Genomic DNA, 25,228 nt, shown 5'->3' with positions numbered 1-25,228 from the left:
CTTCAGATTTCAGATTCTGTTGAATTGACTCTTTTCTGTTAATTTAATAGATATATTTAAGTGTTTCAGCAATACTCCTCAATCTTGCCTAGTTTGCTGCTTATTTCACTTCCTAATACTGGTAGGCCTGTTATTGAAGAGGGAAGTCTCCCCGCTGCAACATGAAATACATTTTGGAGTGTGCAGATGCCATCTTCAGGGAAACTGTTTTGGAGCAGTTACTGACTATAAATGATATAATGGATGCAGTCGAGAGTGCACTATAATGAAAGCAGTGTTTCAAAAATTTGGTTGCCTGGGACGTAGAAGAATTGGGAAAGATTTGTATTTGATAACAGACAAATCATAAATTTCCCATAGTACATGATTCAGCAATCCAGCTCAACATCTCATTAATGAATGGGCTTCAGCCTTCAGTTGTTGAGCTGTGTTAGGGTAAGGAAGCTTCCTTGGTGGACTATTTAAATGATTGGATTTTGGAAACACATTAGGTTAATTTCATTTGGGCAGAATATTCCAACATACTTTCCTCCCCATGAGCGCATAGACATATTCAGCTGGTTTTTACCATTTGAGCTTTTAGTGGGTGAGGGCAGGGGGGAATCTGAGGGAGAAAATCCTCCACAAAATAAAAGCTTTTATCGGTATATCATAGTATGAGAGAAGGTGATTTTTTTTTAACAAATTGACTGATTTGAAACATAGTTTAGGATGAATAGCTTTTTGTTTTTGACTGACTATTTTACAGTCCACTTTACCCCATCATATTACCAGATATCAGCTTCTATATATTTGGCTTGGTTTTTTGACTTGACCTATTGTGTGACGTAGCCTTGTCCTTGGTGCTGAAAGCTGTATGGCAATTAAAAGCAGCCTCTGCAATTCACGTTTGCAGTGTGAGCTGTTCTGGTGTTTTAAAGTGCAATAAATTTTGTCAGCATGACGGAACAGAGCTGTTGCACACAAACTTTATTAGGAACATTGGCTAGTCTTCAGGTTCTAAATAATGGTGACTTCTTCAGAACTGCACACCAAGCAGTCCCATGTAGCTGTATGGATTCCTTTTTTTTATCACATTACTGTAAAATCCCTTTTTGTCAGTGGCGGGGTAAGGGAAAGAAAATCGGTAAACTCAAGTTGTAGCCTGCAGTAATGCATTTGGGCTTCTGAGATGTTGGGGAAGAGATGGAGGTGATTTGGCGAGAGTTCACACTCTCTGTACCAGTGACCTTTCCATGATGTATAATATTGCAGGAAGTCAAACACTGGTTGAATGGTCAGTTTGAAATCTGTGTTTATTCCTAAACCTCCATGGATGGTGATAATTATTGCATTATAATTTGTTGCCATCTGGTAACATCTGTTTGACACTTGTGCTGAGGATTGCTTAGAATGCTGAGGCAGTGGCAGTTTGTACAGTGGTTTCTTGGACGAAGCTATGATTTTGTGAGTATTATTTATGAACTGTGTCTTTGTTTTAAGTTTTTCCTGATGGAATTGGAACTACAAAATTGCAACTTAAGCCTGTCCTGTAACTTTTTCCTTTTTAAAAAATAAAAGTCTTGAGTGTAAGCAGAATGCCCAAGATGCATAACGTTTGTCATACTTGTGACTGTTAAATGTTGCTAGTAGCTGGTGTTCATGCTCTTGTGGTGGAAACTAGTTGAAGCATCGTGGTTCATTGGAGGCATGCTGCATTTGAGCTTTTAATTTTCTTTTGCTCTGGAACCAAAATAAGCAGGTCCAGGATCTTGGTGTTTTTCAGCCCCTCGGCAGAACTGCACTTGACAGGGATTGAACCTTGCTGGTTTTTACACTAGCCTGGTTAGATTTTTAAAACTCCTACAAGTTGCTTTTAACCAGTAAAATTGGAGTAGGGTCAATACGATCAGAGAGTTGAGTGCGTGGCTCAAAGATTGGTGTGAGAGAAATCAGTTTCAATTTGTGGGGCACTAGCACCAGTACTGGGGAAGAAGGAGCTGTTCCATTGGGATGGGTTTCTGTTGAACCGTGTTGGGACCAGTTTTGGGGCGAATCGAATAACGAGGGTTGTAGACAGGGCTTTAAACAAATATATTGGTTGTTGCGGGGGAGTCAGGTGAGGGAAAGTTAGCAAAGACAAGGCAATAGTGCAAGATGACATGGGTAATAATAACCAGAGTGTGACAGGGAGGGACAGAGCATACAAACATGAGTGCACCAGCAAATAGGATCTGAGTAGGGAAAAATGGTAAAAAGACAAAATTAAAGGCTCTTTTTATCTGAATGCACACAGCATTCCTAACAAGATAGATGAATTGATGGCACAAATAGAAATCAATGGGTATGATCTGATGGCCGTTACATGTTTGTGGTTGCAAGGTGACCAAGGCTGGAAACTGACATTTGGGACGGATAGGCAGAAAGGAAAAGGAGGGTGGTTAGTTCTGCTAATAATGTATGAGATCAGTACAGTAGTGAGAAATGATAATTGGCAAACGTAACCTTGAGGACGAGTACATAGTGTGTATTCGGGACAGTTTCTTGGAACATTACATTGTTGAACCAACCAGGGAACAGGTTATTTTAGATCTGGTAATATGTAACGAGACAGAATTAATAATCTCATAGTAAAAGATTCTGTCGGGGAGAGTGATCATCACATGATTGAATTTCACATTCTCAGTTTGAGGGTGAGAAACTTAGGTCTGAAACTATGTCTTACCTTCATAATTGCCTTTATTTAAGTTTATGAAGACCAGAGTTGCCTAAAGTGGATTGAGAAAATAGACTACAAGGTAAGAAGGTAGCTAAGCAGTGGCAGACATTTAAGGAGATATTTCATAATTCTCAACAAAGCTATATTCCATTGAGAAAGGAAGACTCCATGAGAAGGATGAATCATCCATTGCTAACCAAGAAAATTAACTATGGTATCAAATTGAAAGAAAAGGCATATAATATTGCGAAGATCAGTGGTAGGCCAGCAGGGTTTTGAGGCTATAACTACTAGGGTAATTAAAGAGGATCTGGTAGATGTAATATACTTGAATTTCCAAAAGGCATTCGATAAGCTGCCACACAAAATGTTAATACACAAGATCAGGGCTTATGGAGATGGGGGTGATATATTATGGATAGAGGATTGGTAAACTGACAGGAAGCAGAGAGTAGGGTTAAATGGGGCATTTTCAAGTTGGCAGACTGAGAGTAGTGGAGTGCTGCAGGTATCAGTGCTGGGGCCTCAGCTACTTACAATCTATATTCATGACTTAGACAAAGAGACAGAGAGTAATGTATCTAAGTTTGCTGGCGATACAAAGAGGTTTGAATGCAAGCTGTGAGGAGGACACAAAGGGGCGTGCAAAGAGATATGGCCAGGTTAAGTAAGTGGACAACAAGGTGGCAGATGGAGTATAATGTGGGGACATGTGAACTTATTCACTTTGATAAAAATAGAAAAGCAAAATTTTTTTTAAGGATGTTAATGTTCAGAGAGAGTTGGGTGTACTCGTACTGCTGCTGCTCATAGTTACTCCTACTAGGAGATCTGCTGTCATGGTATATCAAGCTCGTCTATCTTGCGCCATCCTCTCTCATCCACTGTAGCTCATCTGCAACCGTTCTCTGTGATGTCCATCATCCATTTACATCTAGGTCAACCCCTCTTGCTGCTACCCTCCACTTTGCCCTCTAGAAGAGATCTCTCTAGCTTTTCAGCTCTGATCAAATGGCTGAAATAGTGACATTTTCTTTTCTGAATGTCACTTTTTAAGAGTTCTTTTTGCTCTTGCAATTTCAAGCACCTCTTCATTTGTCTTATGATCTGTATATGGAATTTTAAGCATACATATTTTTAGTATCCACATTTCAAAGAACTCTATTTTCTTCGACAGGTCTCTACTTATTGTCCAAGTTTCTGAGGCATACAGGAAAGTGGGTAGAATGTAGCATCTTATGAGGTTTTTCCTGGTTAAAAGCTTGCGCTTTCTTCCTTGTACTTGTACAAGGAACATGAAAAATTAGCGTGCAGATACAGCAAGCAATTAAGAAAGCAAATGGCATGTTGACCTTTGTTGCAAGGGGATTGGAGTACAAGAGTAAAGAAGTCTTGCTGCACTTGTATAGGGCTTTGGTGAGACCACACCTGGAATACTGGGCTGAATTTTACCGGCCCCTCGATGCCGCAGGGACCTCGGTGCGGCCTCCCACCAACAGCGGTGGCACCACAATTAGCATCTGGTAAACAGTACTTACCTTTGCTGATTGTGCAGTCTGCCACCCCACCATTGACACTTCCTGATTTTTCAGTGAACTGGTGGCCATCTCGTGCCCTCCTGTTGAGGATTGGAAAAGCCGACTGGTCCACAGAGGCAGAAGGTAAGTTTCTTTTCAGGGGTCTCATTCTGCATTCTTAAAGGGAGGAGGTAGGGGGGCATTACAGGGGTCTCACTTTGCATTCTTGGAGGGAGGGGGTCTGGGATTATTGGAGGGAAAGCTCTGATGTCATGAAGGGAGGTACTGTGTACCATCCCTCAGTTAACAGTATACACTCTGTGTTTGTGTTTGTGAGGGAGGAATGGCACACTAGGCACCCTGTGTGTGGGGCAGGTGCCAGAAAGGGCAGGAGCATTAAGGATGGTGGGGGCAGTTGATTCAGCTGGTAGGATCTTGATGTTATGCTGTGCCACTCAGTATTGGCCAAGATAGGCAATGCCATGGCACGCCACATAATTGATCCAGGAAATCAGCTGATGTACTTGTCAACACCAATCCCTGCCCTGTTAGGAACCTTTGAATACATGAAGGGTTCAACTTTATTTATCACATGGAAATAGGTATGGCTCACCCGACATTGTGTGATCCTCTGCTCGTGTGGATTTGTATGCGCCAGAGGCAATATCAACAGGCAGGTGTGATCCATGTAGAGGCCCCCCGATCTTGAGCAGCAGCCCCAAAGGGGAGCTCGCCATTACATTTGCCATACATCTACAGGTCCCACGTGACATGCCATCAGATGTCAGAGCACCAGTGTCAGAGGTGATTGCGCATGTAAAGAGGGTGGTGACACGTCTCTACGCCCTGCTCAAGGATGACCTGCAGCTCATGGGCTCCGGTGGACATCCCATGCTTTTGTTCCTCACAGTGGCAGCGGTTCTTAAGCCTGTTGCCTCTGCAGCCTTTTAGGGGCCCACCAGAGATCTTTGTGAGATCTCACAGTCAGCAGTGCACCGCTGCATCAGGGAGGTCACCAATGCCCTGCATCGGAGAGCCAGTGAGTATGTCTGTTTCAGGATGGACTCTCTCAGCCAGGCCCAGAGGGCCATTGGTACTGGCACTATTGCTGGAGAACCATAGATTATAATGCCCATAGACTGCACTCATGTGGCCATCAGGGCTGCTGCCAGCCTACCACCTGCAGACATCGCCACTAAAGGAGCCCTCTTAATCTAGGTGAAGCTGGTATGTGATCACTGCAGATGCTTGATGCGAATGTGAGACAGCTTCTCAGACAGTTGCCATGACACCTGAGTCTTGTGCCAGTCCCGGCTGCCACCACTGTCCACTGAACTGGCTCAGATGAAGGGGTGGCTTTTTAGAGATGAGGATTATCCTTTGCAGACATGGCTTCCACCACTACTGCAGAGGAGAGATACAACGCCAGCTACTGAGTTACATGAGCCACCATTGAGCAGGCGATCGGCATGCTGAATGAGCGCTTCCAATGCCTGAATGGATAGGGTGATGCCCTGTACTACGAGCCGAAAAGGCCAGCTCCTTTCTTTGCTGCTCTGCACAACTACGCACCCAATAGGGGCCAGGCCTGGCATGATGAGGAGAGACGTCAACAGGATTCCTCCCTGGACAAAGAGGATGCTGAGGACCTACAGCATGCAAGACACATGGGACGGCAAATGGCACCCAGGCTCTGCATGCAGGGCTAGCAGTGAGCTAGGGATGTATGGAAGTGGTTTATCAGACAAAGGCTGTCTGCTCCACAGGAACCGACATGAGCTCTGCGAGCCACACATCGGCTTCGCTCACCTGCTCTGCACCAGTCCACACCTGCAGCATCCTTGTGTAAACTATTAGAGGCAGCAGCTGACCGAGCCAATGTCCATGTCACTGCATCCGTGGAGACGCTCATGAGTAATGGTGGCATAGCAATGATACTGCGTATGTTGGCTTTCCTGAAGGGCCAACGGTGCAAAGGGATGTGACATTGGCGCTACATGCTGGCACATATCATTTGCACAGAGAAAAGGACACACATGTTGGTGAACATTTTAGTGAAAGATGTAATTACATTGCTGTGAAACCCATGCAATTCCCATTTGTGTCAGTGCGTTCTCGGTAAACTTCTGTAATACCATTTATTTATTTATTTATAGATACAGCACTGAAACAGGCTCTTCGGTCCACCGAGTCTGTGCCGACCATCAACCACCCATTTATACTAATCCTACATTAATCTCATATTCCTACCACATCCCCACCTTCCCTCAATTCCCCTACCACCTATCTATACTAGGGGCAATTTTTTATAATGGCCAATTTACCGATCAACCTGCAAGTCTTTGGTTGTAGGAGGAAACCGGAGCACCCGGCGAAAACCTACACAGTCACAGGGAGAACTTGCAAACTCCGCACAGGCAGTACCCAGAATTGAGCCCGGGTCACTGGAGCTGTGAGGCTGCGGTGCTAACCACTGCGCCACTGTGCTGCCCATAAAAATGCTTATTTTTATGATTAGCTCCGTTTCAGCTGTATTAATAAAACTGCACTAGGTTCTTCTTTTATGGTATATTTAAGTCTCTCATCCTGGAATGTGCAAATTGAAGATTACCGGTACGGCATGCCTACAAGAAGGAATATTACACTTGAGTGGAAGAAGAGGATCACAACTTCACAGGACACTGGGACACAGCAGGGTAAGTGTGTGGCAGCAAAGTGGAAAGTGCTGGGGTCAGTCACTCAGCAGGTCAGGCGGCAGCTGTGGAGAGAGAAGCCGAGTTAACTTTCAGGTCTGTGAACTTGGACAAGTTAACTCTGCTTCTCTGTCCACAGATGCTGCCCGTCCTGCTGGAGTTCTGCAGCACTTTCTGCTTTGCTGCCAGATTGACAGCAGCCCCACTCTTCAGCCAGAAAGTATTCTTTGACAGCTGTTAGGAAGCAGATGCTGGGGTGCTTAAAATAGGGCCCCAGCACCTGCTGCACAACTGTCAAAAACACTCTCACTGCGCTGAATGTCCCGCCTCTCCCCACTTAATATGGGGAGGGCTACTTGGCGCCGTGATTCTAATGATCCCCCGCACGTAATATCACGGGCTCTGCGGCGGCCACTAAATGCGGGCGCGCCATACATCGCGGCGCCCAAATACAAATCGGCCCACTGTGTGCAGTTTTGGTCACCATATTTGAGGAAGGATATACTTGCATTGGAGGCAGTATCGCACATGTTCACGAGATTGGTCCCTGACATGAGTGGGTTGCCCTATGATGCGAGGCTGAATAAATTGGGTCTATATTCTCTGCAGTTCAGCAGAATGAGAGGTGACCTCCTTGAAACATTCAAGAGGGGCTTGACAGGGTAGTTACTGACATTGTTTCCCCTGGCTGGGGAAACGAGGGGGAACTGTTTCAAGAGAAGGGGCCAATTATTTAGGACTTAGATAAGGAGAAATTTCTTCACTCAAAGGATTGTGAATCTTTGGAATTTTCTACCCCAGAGGGTTGTGGATGTGCCATCATTGAATATATTTGAGGCAGAGATAGCAGATTTTTGGTCTGTCAGGGAATCAAGGGATATGGGAAGCAGGCGGGAAAGTGAAGTTGAAGCCCAAGATCAACCATGATCTATTAAATGGCAGAGTACGCTCGACGGGCTGTATGGTTTGTTCCTGCTGCTATTTCTTTTGTTATGTAAAAAAGATGGAGAAAATAGATTGAGAGTAAACTAGCAAGAAATATAAAAACGGTAACAGCTTCTACAAGTATATATCAAAAAGAGAGTAGCTAAAGTAAACATTGGTCCTTTAGAGGATGAGACTAGGGGAATTAATGGGGAGCAAAAAAGGGCAGAGATTTTGAACAAGTATTTTGTATCTGTCTTCACGGAAGCAGACAAAAAATATCCCAAGAATAGTAGAAAATCCAAGGGCAAAAGGGAGGGAGGAACTTGAAACAATCACTACCACTGGAGGAAAAAGTACTAGAAAAACTAATGGGACCAGAGGCCTGCACCTAAGGGTCTTAAAAGAAGTGACTGCAGAGAGGAGGATACGGTGGTTGTAATCTTCCAAAAATCCCTAGTTTCTGCAAGGCCCCAGCAGATTGGAAAAGTGAAAATGTACTCCCTATTCAAGAAAGGAGGGAGACACAAAACAGGAAACTAATAGGCCAGTTAGCCTTAGTCATTGGGAAATTGCTGGAATCCATTATTGAGGAAGTAGTAGCAGGAGATTTAAAAAAAAATCATCATACAATCAAGCTAAGTCAGCATATTTTTATGAAAGGGAACAAAGTCCTGTTTGACAAATTTATTAGAGTTCTTTGAGGATGTAATAAGCTGGGTAGATAAATGGGAGCCAGTAGATGCAGTGTATTTGAATTTCCTAAGGCTGCGTTTGCTGACAACACAACCAATAGGTGGCGCAGTACTGGCACATGCACAAATGCAGGCTCATCAACTGAAACGCCACTGTCTGTGACGTCTCGGGTAGCTACCAGTAATAAAGATGGCACTGCTCAATTTGACACAAAAAATGAATTAAACCCAAACCCCCTCAAGGACTGCGATCGGCACCACCATTCCACCCCCAACAGTACCCCTCCCGCCATTGCCACTTCTCTTCACCGCTCCCTCTGACGACTGTCTGCTCGCTCCCCTGCCACTCCCCAACACCCCTCGGCCGCTTGCTCCCTGCTGTGCCGCCTGGAGAAGTGGGGGTGGGGTGGTTGCGGGGAGCGAGTTGCCAAGAGGGGAAGTGGCAAGTTGGGGGCGGCAAGGTGGCATGGAGTAGCAAGTATTCAGGTGCGGGAAACTGAAAGCGGCGATTGAGGTGCGGATGACGGAAGGGAACAGGGTACTGTTGGGAATGGAGGCAGTGATCGCGGCCTTTGAGGGATGAGGCAACGCTCGGACATCATTTCATGGCACCAGCAGCGCGTGCATTCATACTGGCAAGCTGGTAAATATTCGGACGCACTGATGATGCCTGCAATTGCTTAGTGCATGCTCTTCGTTGTCAGGTGACACTCCGATTTCAAAAAAGCATTCGAGAAGGTGCCACATAAAAGAGTCCATACAGTTGGAAGTAATATAGTAGCATGGAAAGAGGATTGGCTAACTAACAGAAAGCAGAATCGGGATAAATGGATCAAGTTCAGTTTGAAAAACTGTGACTAGTGGGGTGCCACAGTGATCAGTGCTGGGGCCTCAACTATTTACAATCTATATTAATGACTTGGATGAAGGTACCGAGTGTATTGTTGCCAAATTTGTGGATAATGCAAAGATATGTGAGAAAGCAAGTTGTGAGGAGGACACAAAAAGAGTCTCCAAAGGGATATAAATAGGTTAAGTGAGTGGACAAAAATTTGGTAGATGGAGTATATTGTGGGAAAATGTGTGGTAGGAAGAATAGAAAAGCAAAATATTTAAATTGAGAGACACTACAGAATGCTGCGATACAGAGGGATCTGGGTGTCCTCGTACACGAGACACAAAAAGTCAGCATGCAGGTACAGCAAGTCATGAAGACAAATGGAATGATGGCCTTTATTTCAAGTGGTTTGGTATAATAGTAGGAAAGTCTTGCTCCAGCTGTACAGGTTGTTGGTGAGACCACACCTAGAATACTGCATACAGTTTTGGTCTCTTTATTTAAGGAGGGATATACTTGCATTAGTGGCAGTTCAAAGAAGGTTCACTAGATTGATTCCTGGGATGAAGGGATTGTCTTAAGAGGAAAGGCTGGGCAGGTTGGGCTTATACTCATTGGAGTTTAGAAGAGGTGATCTTATTGAAACATGGAAGATTCTGAGGGGGCTTGACAGGGTAGATGCTAAGAGGATGTTTCCCTTCATGAGGAAATCTAGAACTAGGGGGTATACTTTCAGAATAAGGGGTTGCCCACTTAAGACAGAAGTGAGGAGGAATTTCTTCTCTGAGGGTTGTGAATCTTTGGAAATCTCTACCCCAGGGAACTGTGCAGGCTGAATCGTTGAATATGTTCAAGGCTGAGAGATTTTTGAACTATGGAGAGCCAAGGGTCATGAGGAACTGTGGGAAAGTGGAGTTTAGGCCAAGATCAGATTAGCCATGATCTTATTGAATGTTGGAGCAGGCTCTAGGGGCTATAAGGCCTACTGTTCCTTGTTCTTAAGTTCTTAACCAGCAATACAGTAGCCTTTTATTAATATTTGCTTCAGCATCAAAGATTTAACAAATCTGCACTGTTTTTAGTATTAATTTAAATATGTGTTGCATGTATAGATCTTCTGATAGACGAGTTCACTATTACACACGCAGGTTTTTCTGTTGAAACTTGCTACTTGGGTAATGTTTGTCCAATGTTTACGTAGCTTCCCTGGCCACTTGGACGTTCACTCTGCTGGTGATCTCTAATTAATTCCTTGATGTAAATATTTACACAGTGCGTTTTAACACTAATGATCCTAGTCACAGAAAGTAATATATTGGGTCCATTGGGGTTGGGTGTCAGCAATAAGGTTCATATTTATCAGAAGCTTGTTCTGTTTGGGGTGCTAGTTCTTGTGACTGAAACATACTAAAGGAGTTTTAGAATCATTATTACAAAACGTTCTCTGTCCAAACCTAACTAAAAGGCAATAAGAGTGTAAGGTTCTTGAGCACAAGAGCTGAAATATTACATCTGGGGAATCCCTGTAGAGTTTAAGTGAAAAACATTTTGAGTGTTTTAAAAGCCTGAATGACTGTGTTGCCCCCAGCTTACTATGTAGTTTGAGAAATTCAGTTAGACTTTTTTGTATTGTAGTGTTGAAGAAATGTAATTCAAGGGGCTTTGAGTCTATAATTGAGAATTGCCTGACTTCAAATTGCAACAGAACAGAAGTAAGTGTTTAAGTCTGAGCATTTGCTCATATTATGGTGGGTAAGGGGTGGGGCTTGCCATTGTTATGAAGCCTGATTTAACAAAGCAGCAGATTGTGTTTGAGTTCTACTTCGGATAAAACTGTGATGCCTACTCACCTGTTTTAAAGAGCTGAATCCAAAGAATAACATTAAGTTCTCTGGTGTGTTCAACACCAGTCATTTTGAAATTTCCACCCAACTTTCTTCCTCGTATTTCTTGTGGCCTCAAAAGAAGTTGACATTAATCCACTCCAGCTGTGTGTGACCTGCCCTACCATTGACCTAATCTAAAATCATATGGTAGGAATTGCACACACAATTGCGAAGTGACTACCTCCTATTTTTAATAACCCTACACATTGCTATCAATCTGCCCAGGGGAGCACAGCTGCTTATACTGGTTTTTAAGAGTTATTCTGTCTCTGCTGTCTATTTCGAATGATCCTGCAACTTTCAAGTTCAAGTCCGCTCCTTGCACCTTTTGGATTACTCCCCACACCCACTCCAAATATTGTTTGAATAACTGATAAATCTGCATTTCATCACTGTGACTGATTGATTCTTGCATGCTTTGTGTGGGAGGATGAGAAGGAAGTCACTGAGCCTTACTGCCTAAGAAAGTTACTTCAGTTCGCAACTGCATTTTATTTTTCTCTTCTGCTAATAGGCTGTTTGTGTAAATTTATTTTATGTTTGTGGGATTCTGAATTCTAACATACGAAGTTTGTGGTGACTCCTACACAATTTTGGGCAGCACAGTGACACAGAGGTTAGCACCGCAGCCTCACAGCTCCAGCGACCCGGGTTCAGTTCTGGGTACTGCCTGTGTGGAGTTTGCACGTTCTCCCTGTGACTGCGTGGGTTTCCGCCGGGTGTTCCGGTTTCCTCCCACAGCCAAAGACTTGCAGGTTGATAGGTAAATTGGCTATTGTAAATTGCCCCTAGTGTAGGTAGGTGGTAGGACAGCACAGACTCTGGCTGAAGAGCCTGTTTCAGTGCTGTATCTCAAAAATAAAAAAAATTTAGTCCATGGCAGTCTTGGCTAGATTTAAAACAAAATATTTCAACACAAAATAATTGGATCTCACCACTTGATCTCTTCCTCTGCCCCATCCTCACCCAGTGGGTTTCTGTCATTTCTTGAGGATTCAGTGCTATCCCATTGAATTGTGCCTGTGAAAGGGCTAGCTAATTACTTTTTATCCCACTCCCTGCCCCTTCCCTGTACCCTTTTTTAATGGTTGCTTTTTCAAATATTCCCTTTTAAAAGCTATTATGGGTCCTGGTTCCACCACCCTCTTTGATCAGCTATTCCATGTTGATACAACCAGGTGAGAAAGGTGTCTAGGCATCTTTCTCATCCTTCACCTGGTCTTATTGTAACAGGGTTTATGTTTTAAACACGCTGTGTTTTGAGCGCCACCTTGGTGAATCCTTGTTCACCACTTTCCAATTATAAGGCAAAGAAATTAGCACAAACAGGCTTCCTTAGGTTTAAAGAAGAAAAGTGAAATTTATTAAAACTTAAACTCTAATTCGGTTAACGCCTATGGATACATGCCACGCCCCACGCTAGTATGCATATGCAGTTCGCACTGCTATGAGCTGGAAGAGGCAACCTGCATGAGATCGGTGAATGGCCAGTTAAATCTATTTATGAGCTTGTCAGCTTGTTAGGGACCAGTTTTAAATTTACTTTGTAAGGCACAGGATCCATGCAGGGTCTCAACCACAAAAGGGAGAAGGAGCTGCAAACACAGTGGGGAGCCAGTCAGAATGGTGCGACAGCAGCAAGAGACACCATTAAAAAGAGAAGGTTCAGAAAAGACCCTCGGTCACAAGCATTCAGTTGTACAGTATCAGAAGGTTTATCTGTCAGCTCTTCATTATTGACAAGGGCACTTTATTAGCGAGGTGGAAGTGTTGGTGGACAGGTCCCTTGGCTTAGAGGCCTCACGGGCTCATGAGAGAAGGGTTCAGGAAGACTGCACATTCCAGTTGGAAGGAAGGATATAACAGGCAATGAGATTAAGTTACTCCGAGATAGGATCAAATAACAATGAGCAGCTTCTGCAGGAGCAGAGGCAGACGCCTGGGCAACAGGGCCACAGGGGTGAGGAAGGCAACGAAGGCGATACCCTCACCAGACGGCCTACCATCAAAGGAGAAGCTGCATAGACATTTCGGAGTGTCACTGCTGTAGACGGTTGCACCTGTCCAGGCAGATGGTTGCTGACTTGTGTGCCCTCTTTGCGGATCATCTGAGGATTCACAGGCCTTCCTGAGTCTATAAAAGTTATAACGGCCATGCATCTTTTTGCAACTGACTCCTTCTAAGCAGTGGCGGCAGACATCGGTGGCATCTCACAGGCAGCAGCACCATATTGCGTCAGGGAGGTGACAGATTCCCTGTTTGAAAGGGCAGGGGATAACATTGAATTCAAGGTGGACAGCAGCACTCAAGCTCTAAGGGTTGTGGGATTTGCCTCCATTGCCTCACTTGCAGGGGATCATCCTTGCACTGACTGACCAGCCAGGGAGATTCCTCCAACAAAAAGATTCCACTCTCTAAACATCCCGCTGATCTGCGACCAAAAGAAGTGCCTTATGCAGGTGTGTACACACTATCCTGAAAGCTGCCATGACACCTTCATCCTTCAGCAATTGCAGGTGCCGCAGCTCTTCATGGAGCCATCGGAAATCCATGGATGGTTGTTAGCGACCAAGGCTTATCCCGTGAGGAGATAGTTGATGATTCCAGTGCGCAACTCTGCCACGGAAGTTGAGAGACACTGCAGTCGATGCCACCTGAGCACAAGGGTGATTATTGAGCAGGCCATCGGCCTGCTGAAGATGAGGTTCAGGTGCTTTGACTGGTCGGGTGGTGACCTCCAGTAAACTCCCTCAAGGGTCTCGTGCACTGTGGTTGCCTGCTGCATGCTGCATAACATGGCCCTCCTGAGGGTATGAATCTTGGAGAGAGAAGCGCTGGAATGGCGCAGCTCCTTGGAAGAGAAAGAAGAGGAGGCTGAAGGAGAACAGGAGAATGGTCCCCATGCTTTGCAGGGATGTTGCCTTGGCAGGCTCAGGAGGCTAGGGATACTCTGATCCAGACATGTTTCACCTAAGCGAAACTCAGTCTGCAGGACATTTGGAGAGGGGATTCTCCTTCATCTGAGTGACAGCAGGCATCCCTTAAGAGCAAAAATCAGCAACCTTCCAATGGCACAAACACTGCAAGGCTACAGAGTTTCCACCTGACATACACTTCCCCAATGCACTCCCTTACTTTGCTAAGCCTAATTCTCCATCCTCCTGCCTTTCGCTATGAAGAAATGAAAACGCACATGTCTGCCTTAGTGCAGCAACATGCCCAGTGCTTTATCCAATAACAGTTTGATGTTGTGTACAATGTAAACACCCAAGTGACCCACAAAGTGACATTACCAACACGGTGACCTGTGTTCACGGCCACTCCCTACGAGGTGCTCACCCTGTGGCTGAGGATGAGATGAAGGCAGTCTGCTTGCTAGTGCTTGTCTGGAGCTGAGATGCTCGTGGCGCTTGGCCTCGTCATGGAGGTAGCAGCAGTGGCATCTCCAAAGGCTGCTGCACAGGCAGCACTACAGGGCGGCCTCTGTCCTAGGACGTAATTCTACAGATGCTTCGTCCGTTGGAGGGGCCGTGGAGACAGTTGGTGATAACAGAGCCTCATGAGGGGCGACTTCCTCATCACTATCTGTCGCCGCCTCAGCTCTTTCACGGTGCTCCTGATTGCTAGAGGGAACCACCAGCTGGGGCACAGCTGGCATCCACTCCATGCTGCTTTGCACCATTTGCATTATTAACTGGTCAATGCTACAGACTGCGGCATTCTTTCAGCGTACGTCAGTGCACTGTTCGTACAGCCGCTTTGAGTGATGCCACATATGGCTGTCTCTGAGGTAGGCCACTACCCATGTGCTAAAAAGCACTGAGACATTGTGGAGCACATGAGATGAATAGACCCCTTCATTCTCATCCCATGACTCCGCAGTGCCTCAGGTACCTCCAGCATGTGGGTTCGCATCTCAACACTGGTTCTCCAGGTACAGCTGCCTGGTTCTTGACTCCCTAGGCTCTGCATCTCCACCCTGCTGAGCAGGACTGCGCCTGTCCTTCATCCCTTGAGGGGGACTGGCCACAATCAACTCTGCCTCACTTGTATCATCCTGCTTTGAAATGATGTGCATTTCACTCTGTGTTACATTTATAATAATGTGCAAGGACCCACTGTGGTGCGAGTATCTGCACTGGTAGAGGGTGCAGAAGAAAGACGAGACAGTGCAGTCTCTGAGGTTTCTTCCTCCTCTGACTCCTCCTGAACAGGTTGGTGGTGTCGTGACTTTTCCCCCTCTGCAGCTGGCCCTGTGGCAGACATAACAGGCAGTGGTTATGAGAAATCGGCACATTCAACAGATGACAGCTTATACATTGACAGCTCGTTCTATGGGGAGGATTGCCATGCAGCCCTTAAACCCGGGAATGTTGAGATTGGTTCATCCTGTGTATGTTGGACTCCTATTTTGCTGTCTCCAGCGTTGCAGTGGCTTGCCACTCTGGCCATATCAAAGGCCAGCTCCTTGAAATGAGAGAAAGATGCGAGCTGGGGGCCCCACTGTCCAAGCTTGCCTTCTCACTCTCCCTGGCGCATTCTTCTGTTTAGCCTGCAAGGTGAAAAAAGATGCTGATAAGACAGTGCCTATTTCCCTCGCCACGTGCAGCTTTTCATTCACATAGGGAGTTGCAGACAATCCCGTAACTCACTGCCCATTAGCACTCAGATAATGAACTATGCTTATGGGTCATCAGTGATGCTGAGAACAAATCTCTTCTAGGATGCCCCTTGATTTTGCATTCTGGTGATTGCTCACCTGGAGGCATGCCATCTGGGTCTATCTTTGGACTCACATTGCCAGACCTAAGCAGATCATTGAAATGTTTCCTGTATTGGACCCAGTTCCTCCTCACCACCACTCTGCTGCTGACCTCTTGAGCCACCTCCAGCCATGCTTTCTTGGTCAGCTTTGCAGACTTTCTCTTGCCACTGGCAAGGAGCAGGATGCCTCTGCGAGCTGCCACCACCCATAGCACCTCCTCAAGTGAGGCATCAGTAAAACAGGGGACTGCCTCTGTTCAGCTTCACCTTCCATTTTTCAGATGAATGGCAACAACAGCAATGGCTGCTGCTCATCCTTTAAATTGGGCCCACTCTTTCTTCTGCCCCACCTCCTCCTCCCTGAGTCTTCCACCGCTAATTGAGCCACGAGCATGATTCTGGGTCAATTAACAACTAGTTTGCCAATTAAAGTTGCAATGTGTGCGCTTTGACGACGCAGTGCAGGTTTGGGACCCGGAAGCGAACATGACACAGGGGTCCCAACCTCGGCATGGCAATCCTGCCCAGTGTTAGAATTAGAATTAGAATATTACAGCGCAGTACAGGCCCTTCGGCCCTCGATGTTGCGCCGATCATCTGACCTACACTATTCCATTTACATCCATATGTCTATCCAATGACCACTTAAATGCCCTTAAAGTTGGCGAGTCTACTACTGTTGCAGGCAGGTCGTTCCACGCCCCTACTACTCTCTGCGTAAAGAAACTACCTCTGACATCTGTCCTATATCTTTCACCCCTCAACTTAAAGCTATGTCCCCTCGTGTTTGCCATCCTCATCCGAGGAAAAAGACTCTCACTATCCACCCTATCTAACCCTCTGATTATCTTGTATGTCTCTATTAAGTCACCTCTCCTCCTCCTCCTCTCTAACGAAAACAACCCCAAGTCCCTCAGCCTTTCCTCGTAAGACCTTCCTTCCATACCAGGCAACATCCTAGTAAATCTCCTCTGCACCCTTTCCAAAGCTTCGACATCCTTCCTATAATGCGGTGACCAGAACTGCACGCAATACTCCAGGTGCGGCCTCACCAGAGTTTTGTACAGCTGCATCATGACCCCGTGGCTCTGAAACTTGATCCCCCTACTAATAAAGGCTAACACACCATATGCCTTCTTAACAGCCCTATTAACCTGGGTAGCAACTTTCAGGGATTTATGTACCTGGATACCAAGATCTCTCTGCTCATCTACACTACCAAGAATCTTCCCATTAGCCCAGTACTCTGCATTGCTGTTACTCCTTCCAAAGTGAATCACCTCACACTTCTCCGCATTAAACTCCATTTGCCATCTCTCAGCCCAGCTCTGCAGCCTATCTATGTCCCTCTGTACCCTACAACACCCTTCGACACTATCCACAACTCCACCGACCTTCGTGTCATCCGCAAATTTACTAACCCACCCTTCTACACCCTCATCCAGGTCGTTTATAAAAATGACAAACAGCAGTGGCCCCAAAACAGAACCTTGCGGTACACCACTAGTAACTAAACTCCAGGATGAACATTTGCCATCAACCACCACCCTCTGTCTTCTTTCAGCTAGCCAATTTCTGATCCAAAGCTCTAAATCACCTTCAACCCCATACTTCCGTATTTTCTGCAATAGCCTACCGTGGGGAACCTTATCAAACGCCTTACTGAAATCCATATACACCACATCCACGGCTTTACCCTCATCCACCTGTTTGGTCACCTTCTCGAAAAACTCAATAAGGTTTGTGAGGCACGACCTACCTTTCACAAAACCGTGCTGACTATCGCAAATGAACTTATTCTTTTCAAGATGATTATAAATCCTATCTCTTATAACCTTTTCCAACATTTTACCCACAACCGAAGTAAGGCTCACAGGTCTATAATTACCAGGGCTGTCTCTACTCCCCTTCTTGAACAAGGGGACAACATTTGCTATCCTCCAGTCCTCCGGCACTACTCCTGTCGACAATGACGACTTAAAGATCAACAACAACGGCTCTGCAATCTCCTCCCTGGCTTCCCAGAGAATCCTAGGATAAATCCCATCTGGCCCAGGGGACTTATCTATTTTCACTCTTTCCAAAATTGCTAACACCTCCTCCTTGTGAATCTCAATCCCATCTAGCCTAGTAGGCTGTATCTCAGTAATCTCCTCGGCAACATTTTCTTTCTCTACTGTAAATACTGACGAAAAATATTCATTTAACGCTTCCCCTATCTCCTCTGATTCCGCACACAACTTCCCACTACTATCCTTGATTGGCCCTGTTCTAACTCTTATCATTCGTTTATTCCTGATATACCTATAGAAAGCCTTAGGGTTTTCTTTGATCCTATCCGCCAATGACTTCTCGTGTCCTCTCCTTGCTCTTCTTAGCCCTCCCTTTAGATCCTTCCTGGCTAGCTTGTAACTCTCAAGCGCCCTAACTGAGCCTTCACGTCTCATCCTAACATAAGCCGCCCTCTTCCTCTTGACAAGCGCTTCAACTTCTTGAGTAAACCACGGCTCCCTTGCTCGACAACTTCCTCCCTGCCTGACAGGTACATACTTATCAAGGACACGCATTAGCTGCTCCTTGAATAAGCTCCACATTTCGTTTGTGCCCATCCCCTGCAGTTTCCTTCCCCATCCTACACATCCTAAATCTTGCCTAATCGCGTCATAATTTCCTTTCCCCCAGCTATAATTCTTGCCCTGCGGTATATACCTGTCCCTGCCCATCGCTAAGGTAAACCTAACCGAATTGTGATCACTATCGCCAAAGTGCTCACCTACATCTAAATCGAACACCTGGCCGGGTTCATTACCCAGTACCAAATCCAATGTGGCATCGCCCCTGGTTGGCCTGTCCACATACTGTGTCAGAAAACCCTCCTGCACACACTGGACAAAAACAGACCCATCTAAAGTACTCGAACTATAGTATTTCCAGTCAATATTTGGAAAGTTAAAGTCCCCCATAACCACTACCCTGTTACTCTCGCTCCTGTCGAGAATCATCTTCGCTATCCTTTCCTCTACATCTCTGGAACTATTCGGAGGTCTATAGAAAACTCCCAACAGGGTGACCTCTCCTCTCCTGTTTCTAACCTCGGCCCATACTACCTCAGTAGACGAGTCCTCAAACGTCCTTTCTGCCGCTGTAATACTTTCCTTGATTAACAATGCCACACCCCCCCCTCTTTTACCCTCTTCTCTGTTCTTTCTGAAACATCTAAATCCCGGAACCTGCAACATCCATTCCTGCCCCTGCTCTACCCATGTCTCCGAAATGGCCACAACATCAGGATCCCAGGTACCAACCCATGCTGCAAGCTCACCCACCTTATTCCGGATGCTCCTGGCGTTGAAGTAGACACACTTTAAACCAAGTTCTTGCTTGCCAGTGCCCTCTTGCGTCCCTGTAACCTTATCCCCTACCTCACTACTCTCAACAGCCTGTACACTGGCACTGCAATTTAGGTTCCCATTCCCCTGCTGATTTAGTTTAAACCCCCCCGAAGAGCACTAACAAATCTCCCCCCCCAGGATATTGGTACCCCTCTGGTTCAGGTGAAGACCATCCTGTTTGTAGAGGTCCCACCTACCCCAGAAAGAGCCCCAATTATCCAGGAAACCAAAACCCTCCCTCCTACACCATCCCTGCAGCCACGTGTTCAACTCCTCTCTCTCCCTATTCCTCTCTTCGCTAGCACGTGGCACGGGCAACAACCCAGAGATAACAACTCTGTTTGTTCTCGCTCTAAGCTTCCACCCTAGCTCCCTGAATTTCTGCCTTAAATCCCCATCTCTCTTCCTACCTATGTCGTTGGTGCCTATGTGGACCACGACTTGGGGGTGCTCCCCCTCCCCCTTAAGGATCCCAAAAACACGATCGGAGACATCACGTACCCTGGCACCTGGGAGGCAACACACCAACCGTGAGTCTCTCTCGTTCCCACAGAACCTCCTATCTGTTCCCCTAACTATGGAGTCCCCAATGACTAATGCTCTGCTCCTCTTCCCTTTTCCCTTCTGAGCAACAGGGACAGACTCTGTGCCAGAGACCTGCACCCCATTGCTTACCCCTGGTAAGTCGTCCCCCCCAACAGTATCCAAAACGGTATACCTGTTGTTGAGGGAAACGGCCACAGGGGATCCCTGCAGTGTGTATAAATAAATAAAAAGAAATTCTGCTAACCTGCCTTATGCTTTTGGTGAACTTCAATTTATGCCTTGTTATCAACTCACTGACAAGTGGAAATAGTTTTTTTTCCCCCTCCCCAATTTACTTGATTAAAGCCCCCTCTCTGAATTGACTTCTATCAGCTCTCCTATTAACCTTTCTTTGTTAATGTGAAAAGATCCCTAGTTTCTTTAGTCTCTGCTCATAACTAAAACTCATCATCCCAGTTTTCGTTTCATATAAAACCCACATGCTGTTACTGGCTGGTGGTTTCTGTAGAAATGTCAGCAGCACAGGAGAAGGTTTTTTTGGTTTATCGTGCTGTCAGCTCCTGTACAGGAGCTGCTTACTCCAATTCCACCTCCCGCATTATGTGCAAAATGCAAGAGTGCGGTTGACTTCTGTTTTCTGACAACCTGATCAGATACATTGACCATTACAGCAGGTTTGGGCATGCAGCGTAAAATTAGTTTTTTGATAAACTGATCAAAAAAAGTTGCCAGTGGGAAATGTCACCCCGTAACATTTAAACTGGTTCAGGGTTCTTGCAGGGTTTAGACCTATTTCCTATGGTAACCAAGTAAACCATCAATTCTCTTTTTTTAAATGCTGTTTTATAGAGTCAGACTCGTACAGCATCGAAACAGGCCCTTCGGACCACCACGTCCATGCCGACCATCATGCCTATCTATACTAATCCCACCTACCTGCATTAATTCCATATCCCACTATGCCTTGCTCATTCAAGTACCTGTCCAGATGCCTCTTAAATGTCGCTACTGTTCCTGCCTCCACCACCTCCTCTGGCAGCTCATTCCAGATACCCACTATTCTTTGTGTGAAAAATGTACCCCTTTGATCCCCTTTAAATCTCCTCTCTCTCACCTTAAATCTATGCCCTCTAGTTTTAGTCACCCCTACCATGGGAAACAGACTGGCTATCTACCCTATCTATGCCTCTCATAATTTTATATACCTCTATCATGTCCCCTCTCAGCCTCCTTCTCTCCAGGGAAAACAGACCCAGCCTATCCAATCTCTCTTTATAACTCAAGCCCTTCAAACCAGGCAACATCCTTGTGAATTTTTTCTGCACCTTCTCTAGCTTAATCACATCTTTCCTGTAGTGCAGCGACCAGAACTGCACACAGTACTCCAAGTGCGGCCTAACCAACGTTATGTACAATTATAACATGACATCTCAACTCTTGTACTCAATGCCTCGGCCGAGGAAGGCAAGCATGCCATACGCCTTCTTCACCACCCTGTCTACCTGTGTTGCCACTTTTAGGGAACTGTGTACTTGCACCCCAAGGTCTCTCTGCTCAACAGCACTCCAATGGAATTTTTGAATGGAAAAAATCTAATTCTTTATGAAAATGTGGGTCAAAGCATTTCGGCTATATGGCTGAGCTTTTGCAAGACCACTGAGCATGTGGTCATTTACATATCTCTTATTGAATGCATTCTGTCAGATTACTTTGACAAGATGTTGGGTACTGCTCATGTAAGAAAATGAAACACATGGGACTGTTGAGAGATGAGGCACATTTATATTTTTAAATAATGCTCATGTATACACACACTGTTAACTGGCCAGTGGTTTTTCTAAAAATGTCAGCACAGGAGGAGATCTTTCGGTGTATCGTGCTGCTTGCCAGCTCCTCCACAGGAACTGCTTACTCCATTCTCATGGTAGGAGGCTGCAATTAGTGCAAATATTAGGAACATATCAAGAACAGCCCTGTGGTTTATTTTAAACAAAAAGAGTATCTACATCACACTTTGTCTGACTTGTGTTGGCATTCTATTCCAATCTCTGTCCCAAGAAATTATTGTGATAAATAATCTAATGGTTTATTAGTTTTAATGTAAGTAATTTTATGAGTCCTGTTTATCTTGTACATGATGTTTCTTTCTTTAGGTTTTTGATACTAGGTTTTGGAAGAAACAGGGTTGGTAAACTAGTCATCCGTGAGTTAATAAAGTACCTGCATGACATTGGGTACTGCTTTTGCCTCCACTGGCCATGGATTAATGTGGGATGAATTACCCAGGGTTCTCACTTCCGATCACTAGCCAGTGACTGCTGGGAAGTGTGTGTGAATAGATGTTAGCTGTGGAAAGGATTGGGCTCATGCCTACCGCCACCCATTTCCCCCACGCCCCCCCGCCCCCCCAGTCAAGACCAAAATATTCGACTCATGATTATCGTCTGTTCCCTGTTTAGATTTATATGAAATATAACCATCTAGTCTAGGTGCTGAGCGGTACTTGCCGCTTTGAGAAGGCAGTGGAGGGCGGGGGGGGTGGTGGTGGTAGTTTGTGCATGTTGTGGGGAAAGAAAGAGGATTGGCAGAAGAGGAAAGTCAGCATACCTGGTACCTATGAATCATTGAGATTTACTGTTGCGTGGAACTCTGATTTGTGAAGTTTGTAAAGGCTTAACCTGCTTGAGCCAAATTATATCTTTGTTTTTATGCAAGCATCAACGTATTGAACACATCTTTCAGATAAGGCGTTAATCCAAGGCCCCGTCTGCTGTTTCAGGTGAAAAAAAAAGATCCATGACTATTTTGAAGAAGAACAGGGGAGTTATCCCTGCTGTCCTGGCTAATATTTACTCCTCCATCAACATCACAAAAACATATCTGATCATTTATCCCTGTTGCTGTTTGGGGGAGCTTGCTGTGTGCAAATCAGCTTCCATGTTTCCTACGTTACAGCGGTGACTGCACTTCAAAAACTATTTCATTGACTATAAAGTACTTAGAGATGTCTGGTGGTCATGAAAGGCGCTATATAAATAAAGTCTGTCTTTCCTCTTTGTATGCATTCGACTATTTATTTTAGTGAGAATAGAATGCATGGCTGTGCCATACAGGTATGATAAATATATGTAAATTTTGCCATTTGTAAATTCTACCCTCCTATCTCTTTATTTGGTTGGGGTGGGGGGGGGTGGGGTGTCATGCTCGAGTAGGGCCAGGATCACACAGGGAAGTGAGAAATCTCCAATCAGGTTAGCCAATCATAGATTGAATTTTACTATAAAATTGGCCATCAACAGTCTTCAGTTTTTTTTTCCAACATAAACTTGCAACAAAGAGGCGTTTTCTACATCGCCTTGGGAGAGGTTGGCTAATTTTAATGAGATTCTTAATGATTTAACTCCGCCATTTATTATAACAAAATTCTACAAGGTCTTTAGTCGCCTTAACCAAAGTTCATAATACAAATATACTTACAGGGAAGCTGCTAATGGTTTTGTAGTGCTGACTTGAGTAATTCTTTCTCTTAATAGAACCTTGCAAATGCTCATTAAAAGTAGACATTTGCAAGTTCTTAAAAATTGCAAGTGTTAAAAGATTATCTGCCCTCAAATCAGTTTAAGACAGTTTAATTATCGCTTTATCCTTCAATGCTTTCCATAGAGTTTCTGCATTAAGTTTATGTAGAAGCTGCAGATCTGGTTTCAAATCAGCCAGGATGATATTTTCCCTTTTCTTCTGATGTATTTGGGTAGTCTCAACCCAGTTCCTAGTGGACATTGTTCACCCTATAAAACTGGTACTAAATTCTGCAGAGTGATGAACCAAGGCGTATTTTGCATTATTCTTGGTACTATTGCTGATAAGATTGACATATTTGGCTGTCTGAATACTCAACCTTAGACAATCTATCTAGTGATAGACCAATTTTAGAAGCTAGCAAACAGGCTTTATGGCTTCCCCTGATGGAGAGAGTAGCAGTAGTAAAGGGGGCTAAAGAGTAGACTACAGTGTAATAAAACAGAGGATAATACAACCCATTTTTTTTAACCTTCATTGTTTGCAGTGTTGTGCACATTGCCAGATTGTGCATTCTGCCTTTCAAAAACTTAAAAGGTTTTTCACCATTCTTACGGTTAATGGTCAGAAAGGAACTTCATGCTGCTGCAGCATTCAGTGGAACTAGTGCTGAACTGCAATGACCATTGAGCAAAAGCTTAACAGAAGGGGTGACTGGACAGCACAATGCCTGAAAAAGGTAGGAGAGTTTTCGTGCGGTCTGAGTTCCTGACAAAGGAAGCCTGATAAATTGACTTATAGTCCTTTCGTGTTGGCCACCCCTTTCAAGTTCATGATGTAGCAGATCATTTTGAATGCAACCGGAAACCTTTTGATAGATTTTTAGTTTAAACTTAAAGGAATTAGATAGTTTGGATTCAACATACAATGCTTTTATCTAGCCACTGATTGTTTAATTTCATGCTGGTTGATTTTGTAATTTTGTAAAGTGTCTTGCATGATAATGCCCCTTTCATCCATTACCCTTGAGATTTTCATCAAAATGTTCATTGGTTCCTCGTCCATCCATCTCAATCGATCTCACTTTTTCTCTCCCTTTGGCCTACTCGCTTGCTTTGCTCCTCGCTTTCTCGCTCTGCTGATGTGCTGTCTCTTGCTTTGCCTGCTCCCCCTCTTTCAATGGCGAGAGCAAAGTATGGGATGGTTTGATAGGAATGAATGAGAAGTTGCTGGCCCAATTTTGTTGAGCAGCAGTCATAACTGGCATTTATGTATTGTGTAATGAAGTTTCTTGATTCTGTTCTGTGGATGTACTGAAAGGGGTGTATGTGAAGATTGCAGTGTGTTCACAGGATATTTATCAGAATTTATAGATATGACCATATACTAGCACTGGTCAAAGGGTTAAATACAGTTCATGCAAGTCAAGTGTAATTAAGTTAGGTCAGTGCTTTCTGGTTGTTTTAAGTGCAGGAAAGTTACTTTTAAAGAGGTCTCGCGCTCTCTCTCTCTCCCTCTCTCTCTCTCTCTCTCTCTCTCTCTTTCTCTCTGTCTCTCTCTCTTTCTCTCTGTCTCTCTCTCTTTCTCTCTGTCTCTCTGTCTCTGTGTCTCTCTCTCTCTCTCTCTCTCTCTCTGTCTCTCTGTGTGTGTCTCTCTCTCTCTCTCTGTGTCTCTCTCTCTCTGTGTCTCTCTCTGTCTCTCTCTCTCTCTCTGTGTCTCTCTCTCTCTGTGTCTCTCTCTCTCTCTGTGTCTCTA

At 44.9% G+C, this 25,228-nt stretch overlaps 1 protein-coding gene across 2 annotated transcripts in view; it reads left to right on the top strand.

The window, feature by feature from the left end:
- snd1 (staphylococcal nuclease and tudor domain containing 1) overlaps positions 1-25,228 on the top strand; it is a 1,066,795-nt gene that overhangs the window by 474,174 nt on the left and 567,393 nt on the right. The window lies entirely within an intron of this gene.

This window comes from Heterodontus francisci, chromosome 27, assembly GCF_036365525.1.
Source record: "Heterodontus francisci isolate sHetFra1 chromosome 27, sHetFra1.hap1, whole genome shotgun sequence".
Lineage (NCBI taxonomy): Eukaryota > Metazoa > Chordata > Chondrichthyes > Heterodontiformes > Heterodontidae > Heterodontus > Heterodontus francisci.
This window is presented reverse-complemented; position numbering and strand designations above follow the sequence as displayed.